The 19,894-nt window shown below is 38.1% G+C and overlaps 1 protein-coding gene across 1 annotated transcript in view; it reads left to right on the plus strand.

The window, feature by feature from the left end:
• Positions 1–19,894, plus strand: part of DOCK4 (dedicator of cytokinesis 4) — a 255,664-nt gene that overhangs the window by 103,648 nt on the left and 132,122 nt on the right. The gene's annotated exons all lie outside the window — the stretch shown is intronic.

A 19,894-nucleotide genomic window follows, 5' to 3' on the forward strand; every position in this document is an offset into this window, starting at 1 on the left:
TATGCACTTAAACATGAGCGTAGGAGGAGAGCAGAGTTAGTGCAAAAGCCTTATAAGTTCTGTTTGAGGAATATGCCAGGAAGATTGAACTATTAAATGCTTGTGGAGTGGTGATGGGTGTGTTGGGTTGACCCTGACTGCATGCCAGGTGCCCACCAACTCGCTCTATCACTCTGCTCCTTAGCAGAATGAGGAGAGAAAATAGAACAAAAGGCTTGTGGGTGGAGACAGGGACAGGGAGAGATCACTCACCAATTACCGTCAGGGGCAAAACCAGACTCGACGAAAATGGATTTAATTTATTGCCAATCAAATCAGAGTAGGGTAATGAGAAGTAAAACCAAATCTTAAAAACACCTTCCCCCTACCTCCCCTCCCTTCTTCCTGAGTTCAACCTCATTCTCGATTTTTTTCTACTCTCCCCCTGTGCAAGGGAACAGGGAATGGGGGTTGCAGTCAGTTCATCACATGTTGTCTCTGCTGCTCCTTCCTCCTCATCCTTACACTCCTCCCCTCCTCCAGCGTGGGGTCCCTCCCACAGGAGACAGTCCTCCATGAACTCCAACGTGAGTCCTTCTCATGGACTGCAGTTCTTCACGAACTGCTCCACCATGGGTCCCCCATGGGGTCACAAGTCCTGCCAGCAAACCTACTCCAGCGTGGGCTTCTCTCTCCATGGGGCCACAGGTCCTGTCAGGAGCCTGTTCCAGCACAGGCTTCTGACGGGGTCACAGCCTTCTTTGGGCACATCCACCTGCTCCAGCGTGGGGTCGTCCATGGGCTGCAGGTGGAGATCTGCTCTACCATGGATCTCCATGGGCTGCAGGGGAAAAACCTGCCTCACCTCCTGCCCATCTTTCTTCACTGATCTTGATGTCTGCAGAGTTGTTTCTCTCATATATTCTCGTTCTTCTCTCCAGCTGCAGTTGCAGCTCTCCAGTTGCAGTTGCAACTCTCTCTGCAGTTGCAACTTCTCTCCAGCTGCACTGCAACTTTTTACCCTTCTCAAATATGTTATCCCAGAGGCACTACCACCGTTGCTGGTTGGTTCGGCCTTGGCCAGCAGTGGGTCTGTCTTGGAGCCGGCTGGCATTGGCTCTGTTGGACATAGGGGAAGCTTCTAGCAGCTTCTCACAGAAGCCACCCCTGTAGCCCCTCCTGCAATGAAAACCTTGCCGTGCAAACCCAGTACAATGGAAGGATACCTCTGGTCAGAAGGCTCCCATTCATAATTTGCTGCTGGTTGTTGACCACTGTATTCTTCTCTACTCTATTCTTCTCTTCTCTTCTCTTCTCTACTCTCCTTTAGAAGGAACATGTTCTGGAGGCAACAAACATCATCTGCTTTAAGACTGGCCACTAGAGAAATGAAAGACTAGACTTCAAAACAAAAAACACTGTAGATACGACAGCTCACAAATACACAAAAAGAAATACAAGCTACTGCTCCAAGCCTGTTAATAGGGTAAAAAGCATTACTCAAAATGTGTACAAAGCCATGACTGTACTAGTTGTCATCTTACATATGGCAATAGGAATTTGGGGAACGATGTGGAATTTGGGCTGAATTTGACAAAATTACATCTGTGCTTTGTAGTTGGGCAAGATAACTAACCAGTGCTTTGAAGGACGATTATACTGAGTAAATTAAACTGAGTAAATTGTTTTTTATTGTTAATGAAATAATACATAAGCAACTATGGTTACAGTGTTAGTTGCTAAATACTGACACTTCATTCTGGCCTGCACTTTGGGCATTAGTCACCAAAATGCAGTTTACTGTCATTTCTGAGAGTTAAATGTGCATCAGGGCACATCTTTTGTGTTCACTCCAGTGAATGCCACAGCAGCTGATAGATTTAGGAGAGAGCTTCAGACCTTGACAGAAAACAATTTAGGTGTTAGGGATTGCTGAAAACAAGGTTATGGCAGTAGTGGTGGTATGAAAGCAAATGGATTGGATTTCATGTTCACATGAAAGCACACATTCTAGAGCTGTTTGTCACATGCTTGCTGTGATCTGACCTTTAGTTATTGATTCCTGACTCCAGTGTCTGTTTGCAGCTGCTTTATTATGTGTGAACTTCCTCATCCCATTACTGGCAAACCTTGAAGAAGCGTCTTGCCATGAATCCAAACTGCCTTCTAGGGCATGGGGGGAATGACGAGATGAACTTTGTGAAGGTAGTTTGCAACCATCTGCAGAACAAACATATACCCCCACAACAACAAAATCACAACAAAAAACACCTCCCAAGGAACAAACAGAAACCTCTCAACATGTTGAAAAAACTGAAACCAAGAGAGTTTTCACAGAAACAAATTAAATGCAAGGTATATCTATATCACAGAATGAACTCTGGAATGCAGAGGTGTCCAAGCTGGAGATTTCTATGGTCTTTCTGGACTAGACCTGGAAGCGACATAACCAAGTCATCACAGAGTTAAACCAAAGTTAGTTGGTCTTGGTGCACAACAGTATGGTATGATGTGTAATTTTTATTTAGTACAAATGGGTGGGGTATTTCAGAGGTCTTTAGGCCCTGGCTGATGCATGCATGAAATGAACAGCCTCCCTCAGAAAGATGATATATGAGAAGAGACAGTGTCTGCGCTCCCCAGCTACTGCAGTTCACACCCTGCAATGATGCCAAAGCCTGCTGGTAATAACAGAGTTGTGGAGCCTGGATACACAGACTCTTCTCATTTCTGATGAAAGTGCAGGTCAAAAGCTGTGTGTGGCAACACTTTAAGGTCTGTCATAGCCTAGCTGTGTTTTGTCTGGTGGTTTCCTGAGTCATTGTCTTGTGGTCCAGTAGAAAAATGCAATGAAAATAATAGATGAAACTTGTTAAAAGCACAGCTAAAATTCAGGAACTATAAATGATAAGTTATTTCCTGAAACAGAAAGATCTTCTATTAAGAATAGTAGTATATGAATATACATGACTTAAAATGTATTTCGTCAATTTGTTGCTTATGGTATTAGAATTTTTGGATTTTGTTTCTTTGGACTTTGTTGCTTTTTACCTCAGGTTTCAGTTTTGCAAGCACTGTATATGTACCAAGCTTTCCTCGGGTGGGTAATCCTGCTTGTTTTAATGAGACTGTTTGAATGCCTGATGTTAAATACAAGCTCACAGGTACAATTTCTCAAAAAATGTGGCTTTATGTCGGTTCTAATATAGTGTTCATTGTCTTTGATGGAAATTGATATAAAGCAAGTGATCTCTGTAGCCACTTAAACAAAGAGTTCATTTGGAGAGAGTAAAACCAGCAGAACTGAGATTTAATGGTAGAATTTCTGTTCTGGTATTTTTCTTAAGACTAATTTAGCTTCTTATCAGGTGGACCTGTAAATATAAGATCTTTCTATGTATCATTCCATTTTTTGTAACCTCAGGTTTATGCAATTAAAATAGCAGCTTTAAAAGATTGTTAGAGGACTAGAAGCAACATTACCTGATTAATTTTTTTAATTGATTGCATATCTTTTTCCACAGCATTTTCTTTATTGTTTTATGTTACCTGTTTCATACATTCAGCTGTTTGAACAGAAACATTTGTTCAAGTATCACAATTAAACTGAATTGCATTGTAGATACTGAGGTGGGGCAACTATCTACAAAAAGGAATAGTAAGGCTTTAGGAAGGTTGAGTATAACAGCTCCCTTCCTAGTCCAGCTCCAGACTAGTGCAAGAAAAAGCAACCTCTGGGTAGGATGCTCTAATCCAAAATGGTTAGCAACATTCAGAAAGAAATATAGCATGTTCGAGCTCACAGCTCACCTGGCTTCTTCACGTTACTGGCCTGCAAGGAACCACAGCATATAAATGATATTTTGTGGCATTTTTCTTAGTGAGATTATTTTTAACGTATTAGTATAAATCTATCTGTATGTTGCTGCAGAGTTTATACAGAATGTTTTCATTAAATTTTGAGTATTTGTACATTATTGATAAGAGGATGTAATTTTTACTAACATGCAAAAAACAATTTGATTTTGTGATAGTGACTTGGAAAATTTACAGTTACTGATTTTTCTGATCAACTGTAGTGTCAAATACTTTGAAAGGGTTTGGTTTTTCTCTTCCTTTATTTTGAAAATATCTGAGTTATTAATATGGATAGCATGTTACCATGTGGAAAAGTCTGTGCTTTGGAAAAACAAGGGAAAAAGAAGATACTTGGTAACATAGGGAAAGTTTGGTTTAATAGCTGAGCTTTATATTGAAGTGCAAGAATAAGGTTGTCCTTAGGCCATTGTAACGTTGTAGTTTTTTCAGGCAAAATTAAGAACTGATCAGACTTCAAATATAGTCATTGAACAATGAAAGGTAGTGAAACTTTTGTTGTTGTTGCTATAGTTATAGATTCTCTCTGAAAAAAGCATGCCATAGCAACTGAAACAAACCAAGTTAAAAACAGAAAGCACAGTGTGTTAACAGTTATTGCAATTGACATAGTGAGACTAGAATAAAACATCATTACATGCTAAGAACAGATTAAAAGGATATAGGTGTATGAAGTGGAAAGAAATTTTTACATATCAAGTTGTAAACTATGATCCCAAATGTCAGCATACAACTTTTCTCTAGTTTTCATAACCCTTGTGTTTTGCCACAGGAACCAAGTTCAGTAAGTATTCTCGACAGGGCTAGATTCTAACACGATGCAATGTTGGCCACCGTTTGTCTTTGCAAAGACAACCAGAGGAGGGAAAGGAGAATAATTATAATTGTAATTCCCTTTACACTTTATACAGTAGCTTAATGACGATTACTGTAGCTTAAGAGACAGTCCAGACTCCCTGGAAGATAGGAAATGTAAGTTTAAATATTCAAAGGCAGAGCAAGAAACTGAGCATGGGTCTTTGTTTTCTTAAAGAAAACCCCAGCCTGTTAATATGAATCTGTTTTTCACCTACACTACACTCTTGTTCCTCTTTATTTAAAAAAAAATAAAGTGGTCACCCTATGCTTTATATTTAAATTCAGCATTTCATAGAAATGTAAAATCGTAGAATGGTTTGGGTTGGAAGGGACCTTAAAGATCATCCAGTTCCAACCCCCCTGCCATGGGCAGGGACACCTTCCACTAGATCAGGTGGCTCAAAGCCCCGTCCAGCCTGGCCTTGAACACTTCCAGGGAGGGGGCATCAACAACCTCACTGGACAACCTGTTCCACTGTGTCACCACCCTCACAGTAAAGAATTTCTTCTTATATCTGATCTAAATCTACCTTCTTCCAGTTTAAAACCATCACCCCTCATCCTATCTCTACAGTCCCTGATAAAGAGTCCCTCCCCATCTTTCCTGTAGCCCCCTTTAAGTACTGGAAGGCCGCTATAAGGTCTCCCCGGAGCCTTCTCTTCTCCAGGCTGAAGAACCCTAACTCCTCCTCCTCATCTTTTGTTTCTATGATTAGTTGTGCTTTATTAGAAAAAAATTGGTCCTGAAAGAACATGCAAGTATATCTTTAGGGCAGGGGGGGATGCCATCAGGCTCTGGAATCTGAGTATATGGAGGTATCTTTCTGTAGTCATGAGTAAGATGCCAGGATTAAGGTACATGACAATGCTTAGCATTTCCTTTTTGTTTAAGCTTAGAAGTTTTTATGATGAATGAATGGACTTTAGGGTTGGAATCCAGCTTCAAAGACATGTAAACTTAAGATCTTTGTGTGAATTGCATCTCTAGGCTCCTGTTACAGTCAGTGAAATCTAGAAAGTGATTCACTGATGAAATGTCTGCATCTTCTTTAGGGCGTGTTTTATAGGTCTTTAGATTCCGTAGACTGTATTGATTAAAGAGCTGCTCAAGCATACCCTGAAGTAATTTTGAGCTGAATCCATCCTATTTCTTTTTTGTTTTCTGTTTCACTACTTTAGATTTCAATAAAGCTTGAGCCTTCAAGTTCAGAAGGAGTTGATGTTGAATTCATAAAAGATATAGATACTCAGTATTAGGTATCTGAGTTCTTGACATTAGCCCCTCAGAATGGAATACATAAGGAAAAGCACTCTGAATTTGCTCTTAAAATATTTGCAAAGGATTTAGAGTAGATGGATCAAAAATAAGTGATATATGCATGTACAAATTTGCTAGTTGCTTCAGTATATATTGAAATCTTTTGTTAAGTTGTTGTAGTTCTAGTAGGCAGTGTACATAGTTAAGGAATATTCTTCTAATCTAGCATATAAATTGGTGCCCTCATTGTGTGACCTACCACTGCATTTCTAGGATAGCACCTTTTAAAATAAGTAAGAGATGGAAATTAAAGCCATAAAACCATTAAACCATTATTGTGGTTTTGATAATGTGTCTTAGTATTCCTTTAGTGCTTTGAATAAAAGGAAAATTAGGTACATTTATAACTAGTTTATTATCAATTAAATTATTTTTCATCTTAAAAGCACAGATGAATGCTCATAGTTTTCCCAACATGTACTAAGAATTAGATAATTTTTTTCAGGTGAGATGTGGGAAACTGTGATGTTGAAATGAATTAATGACTTGCCCAGAGAAGAAATCTGATGTTAGATAGTGACAAAAAAATCAGTGTGGTGCTTGGGGTTCTTTTTGACCTTCAGACTTCTTAAGTGAAAATACCTCTAGATTGGTAGCAGCTGTGATGCATCAATTGCACTTAACTTAGTGTTATCAGCGCCCACTATGGGCAACAGAAATTTTTTTCTGTCAACTGCAGTAAGCTAGAGATAAATGTTCTTTTGTGATTACTTGCCATTTGTTTGGGACAGTATGGAGCTGTACTTTTGTTGCTGGAAATTGCTATTAAGATAACTGTTTCTAATTGTGTTAGCATCCACAATAACATCAGTTCTGTTGTATTAAGGTAGGAGTAATAATACAGGTTTATTTATGATTTTATTATTGTTGTTAATAAACAGTAATAATATTACTTTGTAGACTCTTTCTATATTGATATAATTGTCTAATGTGTGTCTTTACACTTTAAAAGGCTTTTTTTGGACATGAATATTCTACTTCCTGTATGGAAGCAAGAAAACTGTCAGTACTTAAGTCAAGTATTTAAATCTGAGTGATGACATGCTTCTGCACTTGATGCATTAAGACTACAGTTACAAGTCATTCATTTTCTACTTAATTGGTGCATACTAATTTCACTTGACTGTGTATGCATATGTATATATCCATATTTTCTAGTTAAGCTAGCTGCTATGAATAATTTTTGCTATCATTTAAATTAACAATAAACAGCTGAAGTCAGCCCCTGATGATTCCTAGAGTTTTCCCTGGTGTGTTCTTGTATCTTCTTCCATTTGTCTTCCCTTCTTTCTGCTTTGTAGTTTTCTTTCTTAGAATAGTAACAGCCCCTGAGTGGTATAGAGCAAGTGTATGAATGGCACTGCTTTAACATGGTACAGCCATATAGCTTGTCCCAGTAAAATTCTTTGTTTTATGCACTATTATGTTTTCTAACCTTACATTCCTCTTCCTCTTTTATTTGTTAAGGTCACAAGCCCTGTTTGTGTATTCTTCAGTTTTTTGTCCTTTAAGAAAGTAAAAAACTATCTTGATAACAGTTTAATTTGTAGAACTAATTACACTATTAGAATCGTAAGGCAAAATTTTTAGCACATACAGTTGTAGGGTAGTGTACTGTATTTGGAAAATGAAAGAGGTCCATGGTCACATGTGCTCTTGAGGCTTTTTTGTCTTTCAGTTCAGTCCTGTTTTCCTGGCCACTGATGAGGTTTTACTGACTGCTTAGACCTGTACAACATCTTAGTCTGTTTCTAAAGTTTATTATCTCAAACATAGTCTATCTAGATCTATTGAGAGTCCAGACGGTAGTTAATTAGTGTTGTTAAGAAATGCTTTTATAAAATCTGTTCCTTGAATCTGGCATGCTCAACAAATGTTTGAGAAAATCAAAATCAGAAGGACTTATCAATTTAGTACTGAGCTTTGTTGTTTTTATATCATTTAATTTTGTTATAACTAGATGAACAAATTGAAAGTCTAAGAGTGCTGTGTACTGCGGCGAGTACTGCCAGCCAGTAGGAGTGGATCTGTAGAGCAGCAGTTCATGCTAAGCCTAATGTTAACATGTGTAAATGTTTTAAGGACTTTACTTTGGATTAACTCTGTGGTTGTGTGGACTGAGCATCAAGAGCGTATGTTCCAGTTTAGTTTTATGCAGGAGAAATCCAGTTCACCAGCTTAGACTGTTTTGTCTTGTGAATCAAAATGTGGAGACGATCAGAAGATTTTCTTCAAAAGCCAACACCCGATTCAAACTAACCTGATCATGTAGATCGTAAAATAGAGTATGTAAGATGGTTATTACAGGATCATAGTTTGAATGGGGGGAAAATCCTGTAAAACATGGAATAACTCAGCTATACTTAATGTAATTTTTTACTTTGGAGTTAACTGATTTTTTTAGCCATTACAATCCCATTACAGAAACAATTTCAGAGTTAAAACGGATTATATTCACCTGAATGCAGTTGATTTAATGTGAGATGCATTTATGAGAAAATAACTTAAGTTTAAACTTTAGGTAAAGATAGCACATTGTTAGAGCTCCAAAGGAAGACTGGAAATGTGTTTTCAACATTTCAGCAGAGTGCAATGATCCTGTGTTCTGATGCTCTTGCTTTATAAATCTATTGTAATGTGTGGTCATTTAGGAGTTTGTGAAGTTTTTTAGGTTTTTCTATTCCTAAGAAATTATCCCTAGCTTCTGTTCTGTAAAGTTGGAATATGAAGGTGCTTAGATTCCCAGCATTTAGACTACTGAAGAGTATGGTGATGATTATTTGCTTTGGGAATATCTTCTTCTCTTACCAGCACAGAAGTTAATGAAATGAATCTCTATTCCTGCAGTTAGATCACACTTACAAAGCCAATAGTATGTACCTCAACAGATTACACAGTTACCGGTTTTGTAGTGGCAGATTTCTTGAGAAATAAAAGACATCTAATGATAGTATATGCTTTTCGCCAACACGTACTCATGTAATTTACCCAATACAGCAGTTTGTTGCAGCAGTGATGACCTTAGTGTAGCCAGAGGGCCCATTTACACTGGAGCTCTAAGAATACCAATCCTTTAATCAAAAATATATTGATTTTTTTTTTTCATCAGATCCTGGAAAGATCTCACTTATCAGCTTTTAATAGAATCAGTTTAACAAGTTGAAAGGGACAAAGTAACAGCTTAGCTGTTTTCCAGACAATGTGCATTATTCACTGAGAATTTGTTAACTTTATTTCTTGCTACAAGCATATTCTACTGTTACAAAAAACAAAACCAAAAAACAAAGCCCCAGAGAAAATATTTACCAGATGACTGTGTTCAAAAAATCTAATATCCCAGTGTCCTCTGAAATACCTACCTTTCCAATGTAGATACTGTAAGACTATGTTTATATTTGTAGCACATGGATATCCACAGATCTTGCCTGGGTTTTTTTAAGAGAATTTTGAAAACATCAAGAACACTAGGCAGTGTATTATGAAAAAGGGAATGGAGGGTATTAAGCCTGCTGCCTACATTTGTTCAGTTTGGACTGCAGACCCTGTTCTTGGCATTGATGAGTATGCATAAGAATGCTGCATCATCTCGTGCCCAGAGTCCCAGTTGCTTTGCTGACCTTTACATTTATGTAGAGTTTGTGCCTCTGTGTTTTGACAACATACTGTTGTAAAAATTATTTTTCCTAAATCTGCAATGTGACACACAGTCCTTGCATAGCAGTGTCTTTTCTAAAGCATTTTCCTAATGTTGTAATTTTTTCCAAATAGCAATACAATTAATAGGACAATTTCAAGGCAGCACTTCAGAAAGATGGAGTGCGGTAAGATTTTCTTTCATTGATATACACTTTGTGTCAATATGATATGGATGTCTTATCACGAATGATTGATGCCTCTGGCCCCATCTGTGTGAGGAGCAGAGATAAGTTGGCATGCTAATCCTCCTTTTCCTGTCACCTTGAACAACCTTGTTTGTAACTATCATATTGCCCTCACATGAGCACAGATTCTTAAGCAGCACAAAGAGGAATAGGATATTTATCCAAGGCAAATAAAAGCAAACTGCATTTTCTGTTTTGTGAGCTTTTGATTATACACAATTAATGATTATGTAAACTCCAGACCATATCAAAAAATGCCTTTCCTCTCTCAGTTCTGCTATTACTTTAAATCAGTTGTCACTTGCTGAAAGCTGAAATCCACATTTTGTTGGTCAAAATATTTACTACTTTGCGTTCAAATTTATTTGTAGCTTTTTTTCAGAAAAAAGCCATAATGTCAGTTTTTCTCCCTTTAAGAAACAAGTACTCCCCTCCCCCCTTATTCTGTGAAAATCTTAAAGGATTTTGTATAGTAAGAAAATGTTTAAAGGCATTTTTTGCAACCTCTGTCGGCATCTTCAAACCTGAAATCTGCTCTGTTGTAGCACAGCTCAAAGAACCAGACTTTTAATCATCCCTCTAACTAAAGTCTACACAACTGACTACTGTTAATTGTTAACAGTTTGAACAACAGCAAGGAAGGGCTTGGATGCTCTTAATTCAAGCTGATAATACATTTCCATTACCCAGAAGGCTCACTACTGAGAACCCAAGATGTCTGTCTTTGAAAAGTTGAAAAGGCCCTGTGACCTCTCCTGAGCAAGAGCTCAAAGATTCACTATTACTTTAAGCATGTAAGTGGGTTACATGTGAGTTTCAATATCTAGTTTACTTAGGATTAGTGCTCCAGACATCAGCACTCTGAATGCAGGAGACTTGAATAGTTAAATTCTTTGTTGCTTCTAAACAATGTTGAACACTAGACCACAAAGGAGATAGAGAACATATTTGTGAAGCTGCAGGGTACATACTCAGTGCAAGGCTATGGAAATTATTGAAAAAGTACAGAAGAAGAATCCTGTATTGATGGCCCTGTGGCTAATGAAGAATATGTTGCATGTTGTAAGGAACAGTTCATTAATTATAGTCATTTGGAACTTCAGGGCAAGTAAAGACAAGTGGTAAAGTGTTGCAGCATGACAGTTGTTAACTCGCAGAGGTGGAAGATGGAGAATAATGTTAAGAACAGTATTTCTGTAAAGACTCAAATGGCCCAGCTGTCTATCTGTGCTGCCTTTATGTGGTACTTACACATAATCACAAAATCATGGAAGGGTTGAAGTTGGAAGGGAACTCCAGAAGTCACCTGACCTAACCCCCCTAGAGCTGGTTGACCAGGACCATGTTCAGATGGCTTTTAAATGTCTCCAAGGATGGAGACTCCACAACCTTCCTGAGCAACCTGTGCCAGGGCTTAGACACCCTCACAGTAAAGAAATTGTTTCCTGATGCTGAGAGGGAACCTCCTGTGCTTCAGTTTGTGCCCATTGCCTCTTGTCCTGTCACTGGGGACCAGTGAAAAGAGACTGTCTCTGTCCTCTTTGCATCCTTCCTTCAGGTATTTATATATATTAATAAGATCCCCTCTGAGCCTTCTCTTCTCCAGGCTAAACAGTCCCAGCTCTCTCAGCCTTTTCCTCAAGTCCCTTAATCATCTTCATGGCCCTTCTTAGATTCTCTCCAGTATGTTCACATCTCTCTTGTACTGGGGAGCCCAGAACGGGACAAGTACTCCCAAGTTTGGCATAACCAGTGCCAAGTAGAGGAGAGGACTACCTCCCTCAACCTGCTGGCAATTATTTGTCTAATGCAGCCCAGGATACCGTTGGCCTTTGCCACAAGTGCACACTGCTGGCTCATGTTCAACTTGGGTGTCCACCAGGACCTACAAGTCCTTTTCTGCCAAGCTGCTTTCCAGCTGGGTGGCCCCCAGCATGTACTGGTGCATGGGATTGTTCCTCCCCAGGTGTAGGACTTTGCATTTCGCCTGGTTGAACCTCAGGAGATTCCTGTCAGCCCATTTGTCCAGCCTGTTGAGGTCTCCCTGGATGGCAGCACAACCTTCTGGTGTATCAGGCACTTCTCCCAGTTTTGTGTCACCAGCAAACTTGCTGAGAGTACACTCTGCCCCAGATCATTAATAAAGACATTAAACAGGACTGGACCCGGTACCGACCCCTGGGGTACACTGCTAATTACTGGCCTCCACCTAGACTTTGTGATGCTGATCACCACCCTCTGGGCCTGGCCATTCAGCCAGTTTTCAAGCTGCCTTGCTATCTGCTCATCCGACCATTACATCAACAGCTTCTGTTGGAGGACGTTACGGGAGACAATGTCAAAGGACTTACTGACGTCCCGGTAGATACTAGCCACTGCCCTCCCCTCATCAACCAGGCTAATCATTTCATTGTAGAAGTATCAAGTTTGTCAAGAAGTTTCAGTTCAGAACTGCCTGCTAGTTAATTTCAACTTCTTTATGGTTCTTTTCATAGCATGCTTATCATGCAAGTGTTAGGTGCTAGAAATGTTATTTTGGACTTTTCTTGTTGTATACAATGTCTATTGTTCCTCTCTATGATTTTTCTAGAGGCTTGATTCTTTATTGTATTCTAACATCAGAGAAGAGGACAAATTCGGTTTGGGAAGTGATTCAGAGGGCAGTTTAAAACCAGATTTGGAAATAATTTTAGATGGTACGGTGTATTTCAAATACAAAAGCTGGAGAGAGCAGGCGAAAAAATCTTTATATGTGTGCATACATGCATGCATATTAGTTGATATTCAGATTTTCTGCTTCTGTATGTACAGTATATGATTGCTCAATATTTAAGTTTTGTGTTTCTGAATGTCTTGGAAATTTAGAGGCTTCATTAATAAAAAATCCTGCATAAAGAGAGGGGTTTGTTTCTACCATTATCCAGGAGACTTAATCTCATTCTGGGAAAAAAGTGTGTGTGTTTTTTTCCAGTTGTTTACGGATATGATTTAACTGTATCTCAGACCAAGTTACCTGATCCCAATAGCACAGAATGTCTGGGAACAGTGAACACTGATTAGAGAGGCAGAGTTCAGTCTGGACTTTACTGTAGTTTTTCAGCAACATATAATTTTTCTGAAGAAAAAATGTGTGTACATGAAAGTGTGCTCAGTACAATGCCGTATCATATGCTATACACAATCTAGGTGTTCCTTATAATTTTTAATCTATCATTAGGTGATAGGCTACTCTGCCTTTTCCCATTAAAATACTATTTTTTAATGTGTGTAACCTTCATTAATACTATTCCTTGGAAATTATTACTCAGATACCTCCACATTATCCATGGATGCTTTTTGTCTTGTAGTAGTCTTGGATCCTTACTGTCTCCATGCAAATGTGCCTGCTATGCAGGGCAGGGATTTGAGCTAAAGGAGCTGACAGGTTTTCTGGTAGAGGGAGCAACCTGTGTGAACCAGAAGCAATGAACTAGCTCAGGGCTACTCTTCCTTTATAGCATTTCCACAAAAGCATAATCTGCACTTTTACTGGATCACAGCATAGGGTAGCTCAGTGTTCTTTTCAATTTCCTGTGCAGTGTGCACAAAAATACCTCATCTTGCACAGTATTAAAACTGTACTACAGCGAGTTACACAAAATGAATGCATATATATCTATACCTCATATATGAAGGATGGATGAAGCATCTTAGTTTCTCTGACTAGGAGATTCTTAATGACTTCTCCATTCTAGTTTAGTCACTTACTACTCTGTTTTGTCCTTCCTCAGAAACAAGATAAAAAAACCCCAGCCTGGTTTTATTTACTTCCTGCTCATTCAGGAGGTAGTCCTGATTTTAGCAGGAGGCTTGAAACACCTCGAAGGAAACATAAAGGTCACTTTGGCAAGAGAGCAGCCACTGCTCTATTAACAATCATTTATGGATTTGGAATAAAAATACATCTTTAGATGGGTAACTTGGTATGTACATTTGTGAATGTGGTTGCTAATTTTTTAAAAATTTTTATGTCATCCTTTATATTGAGATGTATATACATATACTCAATATATAAGCAGACTTAATTATTTCATTATTGGTTTTGTTTAAGACACCTGGTAATTTGCCCGTGTGGACAAGAATGCCCTTGTGGACTGTAATTGGAAGTAAATACAGGGTTATAAAAAGCAGCTTAAAAGAGAAGCCCAAAGTTCCAGAAACTTCAAAAGCTTCCTTTCAGAAAATGTGTCTCATTTTCTCCAGTTATTCATGGTGAGCAGGAAGATTCCTGTGTTCAGAAATATAGTCAGAACATACATATTCAGTCAGGCTTTTCTTGGCAGGAGTAGTGAAGTAGTAAAAGTCATAGGGCTTCTCCTCTGCTTGGATCCCAGACGAGGAGAAATTCTGGAGTAGGAGTCACCACAGGAGATTAGCAAAAAAGTTGTTTCTTCGTCCCAGTCAGACTGGAAATGAAGGATGTGCCTCAAGTGAATAATACTTTTTGCATGAGAATACTGACTTGAACTGCCTGCTGTGGGGTTCCTCCGCATCAGAGGTAAGAACACTAAAACACTGGCCCAGTCAGGTGCCCTATTACAATGAAAATTACGTTTTTAATTTGTTGTTTTACAAAGCAAAACAGCTCCAAATGTAGAGTAAATGACACACTCACTGTAACTAATAGCCTGACCCATAATGTACTCAACACACAATAACCAACCTGAGCCTTTTAGGTACCCCATGAGTATTCAGGCTACTTACCTTGTGGTGTGAGGAGGATTTTTTTTTTCTTTCCCTGAGTCTGGTTTTCACCTGAAAACTGTTCTGGCTGTAGAAACTCTTCACGGGAACATATGACCAATAAGAATCAAAATCAGTGGGTTGGTATCTTACAAAGATTTCTATAGGTCTACTCTCTTTCTCCCTTGTAGCTATTAATATTTAAATTTGTTTTTAGCTTTCAGATGTCAATAGCAAACATATTTTATTTATCACTCACAAGTAAGTAATTTTTTTGATAGCTCAGTTTTACATACTCATCAGCAGCAATAGTATAAGCAGATACGATTTATGTAGCGGGAGGAATGTGTATGAAAGGAATGTTTGGCAGAGCTGCGTCCTCCTGCCAAGTGTTTTGGCCTTGTAGTAGTTTCTGTAATAAACGTCTTTTCTATAGATTTATATTGCCCTTCATTGCCAGGTGATCAAAAAGGTTTGTCCTGCATTTAAGAGGTTCTAGATGTTTTGATAATGCTTCTTTTTACAAATCATTCATTTAATCTGACTTTGTTCAATGCTGTGTAATTTGCTGTCATTATTGAGACATTTTTAATAAATTGCTCTTTAAATACTGACCATTCTTGAATTGAAAAAGAATAACATTTTACTTCAGGGTAGTGTTCCAAGTGTTTTTTGAGGACTTGGCACTTCAGCAAGCCTATTTGCATTGGCCTGACTGCCCAGACTGTCCTGTTGTACAGGAACTGCCACATGTGACTTTGCAGCAAAATAACTACATTTGTGGATAAGTAAAATGAGGTAGATACGGTAGCAATGAGTTTCTGAAAAAAAGGCATGAATGTAGTCTAGCAAGAAAATACTTTTGAAAGGGTGTGGTTTTGTATTTTATGGAGAGACAGAGCCTGGTTTTAATCATATCTTTCATATGCCCTCAAATGAACAAGTACAGATGTGTTATTCCTAGGTATAAAGATGTGTTAGAAATTAATTGTATTTTATGATGTAGCTTAGTTCCTCTGATGAATACCCATGTTCAGTGAAACAAATGTACCTACCTATCTACTGTTTAAAGATTCTTTCTCAAATACATTCTACTTCCTGTGGTTGGAGTAAGGGTGCTAGTTTATATAGATCTTTGATCTGATCTTGTGTAGACAGATCCTTTTTTAATGCAGACAAACCAACCCAAGCAAGAGGAACCTGTGGTATTGATTAGGGCTCACATGCATTAACAAATACCCTTTTACTGTTTGTATTGTAAAAATTGAAAAGTAACAGAAATAATTGGTTTTAATTGTAATGATGAAAACACTGCAAGAGGTGACCTGTGTTGTAGCTGGTGGAGCTTAAATTAGTTACAATCAGAAATGAATGCAGTGTTAGAATAGGGGTATGTGCAACAGCCATGACATATATGAGACAGTTTTAGGTAATGATGAGATGTATTCAACACCAGTGGTATTCTGATGGGTTTACAGATTATCTTCCTGAGGATGCGTTGCAGTCTCACTGGCTACTGGCAAAAGGCATGTTAGGGTCAGCACAAAAATATAAACTTGCTGTTGGTAAACTCCCAAATGGTGATGAATACATAGGAGCCCAGGTTTTGTTGGAAGGAGGGGAATTTTCTTAAATGCTATTGTTTTCCTTCACTTTTACCAATTCCTCCTGCTCTCTTCAAGTTTAATTTCTATCTTTAGGGAAGGATACAGCAAATCTCCTTGTATCCATCCTGTTTCCTCAGACAGTGGCTAGGATAGTAACCAAGACTGTAATTCAGCTTAAAGGTCTGTGCGCTGATAATGCTGTGCTGCAAAATGTTTATCCATGGTGGCAGACTAAGCTCGCGCCTTAGTGAGAGCTCCAGCTTCTGGTGTATGTTGTTGCTTTGGTTGTAAATACCTGCTTATAGATTCCGGTATGCTGTCTGTCTTTTAAAACTGTATTGTCTTCCTCTGGCTCCTGGTACCTCACAAAAAATAATTTAAAACTACCGTTCCCTAACTTTTTTCAAGAAATGTGTGATGCCACAATTCAGTTAAAATACAGGTGCAAATATCTAAAATAATGTGGAGTGTGTTCATAAAAGCAAGTTTCTTAAGGCTGTCTCCAGTTAATAAAGAGATGGAAGAAGATGAGAGCAGGACCTCGATTTAGCTACATATGTGTGTTTTTCTCTCCCTCCCATCTCCCTTTCTGCTTTCCCTTTTCCTTTTCTGCCTGTTAACTGCACAGCTAACCAAGGGAAATTGGGCTGCACAGGATAAAGCTAGCGTTTGAAAATGTTTTTCTTCTTCTTCCCCCATGTTGTCAGCATGGCTAGGAGACATGAAGATAAGCTTCGATATAACATAATAATGTTGTTTTGTTTTATTTATTTTTGTTAGTGTTAATGCTTTGATCTTGATTTGAAGTTGGCCGAAATCTTATTCTTATAGTACTCATTCTTCCTTTTCTCTTCCCGTTTTCTCATTGCTACTTATTTTACAGTTAGAAATTTGAGTATGGTTTTTGTAAGTGCGTAACAGAGATAAAATACAAGGGCTACTTACTGTGGAACAGCTTGTACTGCTATATCATGTTAGCACATTTATCATTCAGTTTTTCTCTGATTAAGAATATACTTTTAAGGCTTTATTATCTTTATTTTACTTATGATATGTTGTACCACATTTCTCTGCATTTCACCACTAAGTATGAGGGTAACATTTTGTGTCTGATATTGTTTTTATGAAGTCAATGAGCCTTTAGCTGTAAATGAAGTCAATTCAGATTCAAGTTCCTAATGAACACCCATTAACAGTGCTCTGAAATGTGATAAACTTGAGCTGGTGAATTATGTGGCAGTATTCTCTTACTGTCTCTCATTGTTTGCTTTAGAAGTCACTGTAGCCTCTATTTAAGTAGAGAGCATTATAAAGATGTCTGAAAGTGAAGCTATACCAAGAACTATGACTATTTGATGACATAGCCTTACCACAAGAATATGCCATGTGGTATAAATCTGGCTGGTTCTTTTTTGATAATGTGTTTATAAATCATAGAACAAGCAATCTGTCTAGACTGGTAACATGTGACTGGTAACATTTGCCTGCTAATACTAGGGAAATAGAGGTCACTTACGAAAATAGAACAGTTTGTGGCCATGTTTCTTTTAAATGTGTGCATTAAGCCTGCAGATTTGAAACACATTGTAACTTTACTAATACATGGGAAGTTACAGTACAAAAATCCCTTGTTGACCTTCTTTAATTAATCTCTCCAGCATTAGTTATTTCCTTATTTTCAGTGGGAAGAAGGACAGCAGAGTTTAAATGTGTACAGCATGTTTAACTGGCAAGATTGGTGCTCATAAAAAATTCATAGCAGTCTAAACTAGCGGTAAACCGTCTTAATAGAAAGGAAAGGTATTTCTGCTTTGGGGTACTGCTGTGTGTATTTGCTGTATATATGTATAACTGACTGCTGAGAATACTGCTGTACAGTAAGATACTAGCCCTAGATTTAACCCTCTGGAGTTTTTGCTGCTGTTTCAAGCCAAGCTTTCAGATCTTGGGAATGCTGTCATTATTTTGTTTTAGGAAGGCTGTTTACTTTCCTCAGCTGTTTTCTAACCTGTTTGTCTCTATAAAAATCCTTTGAAATGGTATATAAATGCACATGATTTCTGTACTTATATATAACATTGACTTTTTTTCTCATAATCTTACAAGTCTCAGCTGCTTGCCTTTGCTCCCTGGTAATGTTCAAAGATAAGCATTTTAAACTGAGCTGTAACTGGTACAGCGATATGTTTCAAGCAAAAAAATGTTTCAAGCAAAAAAATGTATCAAAGCACCGACCAAGGATTAAGATTTTTTTTTTTATTTGTTGTTTTCAGTTTGCTTTCTTTCATCACCACTGGGTCCTATGCTTCAGTCAAACAAAATTTCAAATTCAAATGAGAAAATTAGATCTGCATAACCATTACATGTCTGTTGCAATCAGTGCATTTCTTTGTGGTATGACAAAAGTCCTTGGCTTTTAATTGTGTTGTGAATCATAATCTCATGGTCTGTGAGTATAAGCAGAGCTTGAAAATTTCATATCGTAGTGGATAGTGAATAGGAAGCTTTCAAAAGATGTCTCTTTGTTTCTGCAGAGCATAAGCTTCAATAAATACAGAATACACTCCCAGTTAAATTCAGTGTTTGCCAGTTTACAAGTAAACCGTGAAGACACAGCAAGACAGTTTCTTGTTGAATAGTATTCTTTGAACCAACATGTCTAGTTGTTGCTTTAAAGACACAAAAAGTAGTGAAATGTGGTGTGTACATATGTATTACTTTTAAATAGTTCTACAGGCTGAAGATAAGGTGGTGAAATTCAGAATCACCTTGTACTGGACAAATTTGTATTGACGCATACCAATGCACTGCAGGCTTCAGTGCACAGAAGCTGTATTGTTACTGCTGGAACAGAGACTTTTTTCATTTTATTCAGTTTTGCATGGTGCCCAACATAATGGGGTCCTAAAGCTTTAACTGCTTTGGTAATATAAATAATTCTTGCTCAATGTGCAATAACTTTGTGTGAGACCTATGAACAAAGTTCTGCACCTTTTTTACTGTATTTTCCAATGTTGCAGATGAGCTAAATCTAAATGAAAAGGCAGAATTATTTTGAAAACCATTTTTAAATCAACAGCAAAATATCAACTTGTTTCTCTGTAAAAATATACTCACATAAACAGTCTTTAAAACTCAGTTTTAAAGTTTCCATGGAGACCTAAGCTGCAGAAGTTGGCTGTATCATGAAACATGAATGTTTCTGAGAAAATAGCATTTTCATGCCCTTTGAGGTATTCGAGTTCAACTCTACTATTCTTAGGTTCTGCCTTTTATGCTGTCTGATAAAAAAGCTGCATAGCTGAGGATTGCATAAATGTTTTCAAATAATCACTGTAAAAAAGTCTAAGTGTTGATAAGGTTCAGCCTGAATAGCTGGCACATAAAAAATAAAGCATTCCCCAGACATAGCTTTAGGAACTGTGCTCTTGAGTATAACAGCATCCTGGGCTGTGTCAAGAACATAGCCAGTTGCTTAAGGGAAGCGATTGTCCCATGCTCAGCATTGGTTAGACCATGCCAGTTTTGGGTCCTCCAGTACACGACTGATTTTAATGAACTGAAGTGAGTTCAGCAGAAGGCCTCATGCTGTTTGTGGGCAGGAGCTCCTCGGTCAGGCTGAGACAGTGGGGCTTGTTCAGGGTGGAGAAGAA

This window comes from Strix uralensis, chromosome 5 (genome assembly GCF_047716275.1).
Source record: "Strix uralensis isolate ZFMK-TIS-50842 chromosome 5, bStrUra1, whole genome shotgun sequence".
NCBI classification, from domain to species: Eukaryota; Metazoa; Chordata; class Aves; order Strigiformes; family Strigidae; genus Strix; species Strix uralensis.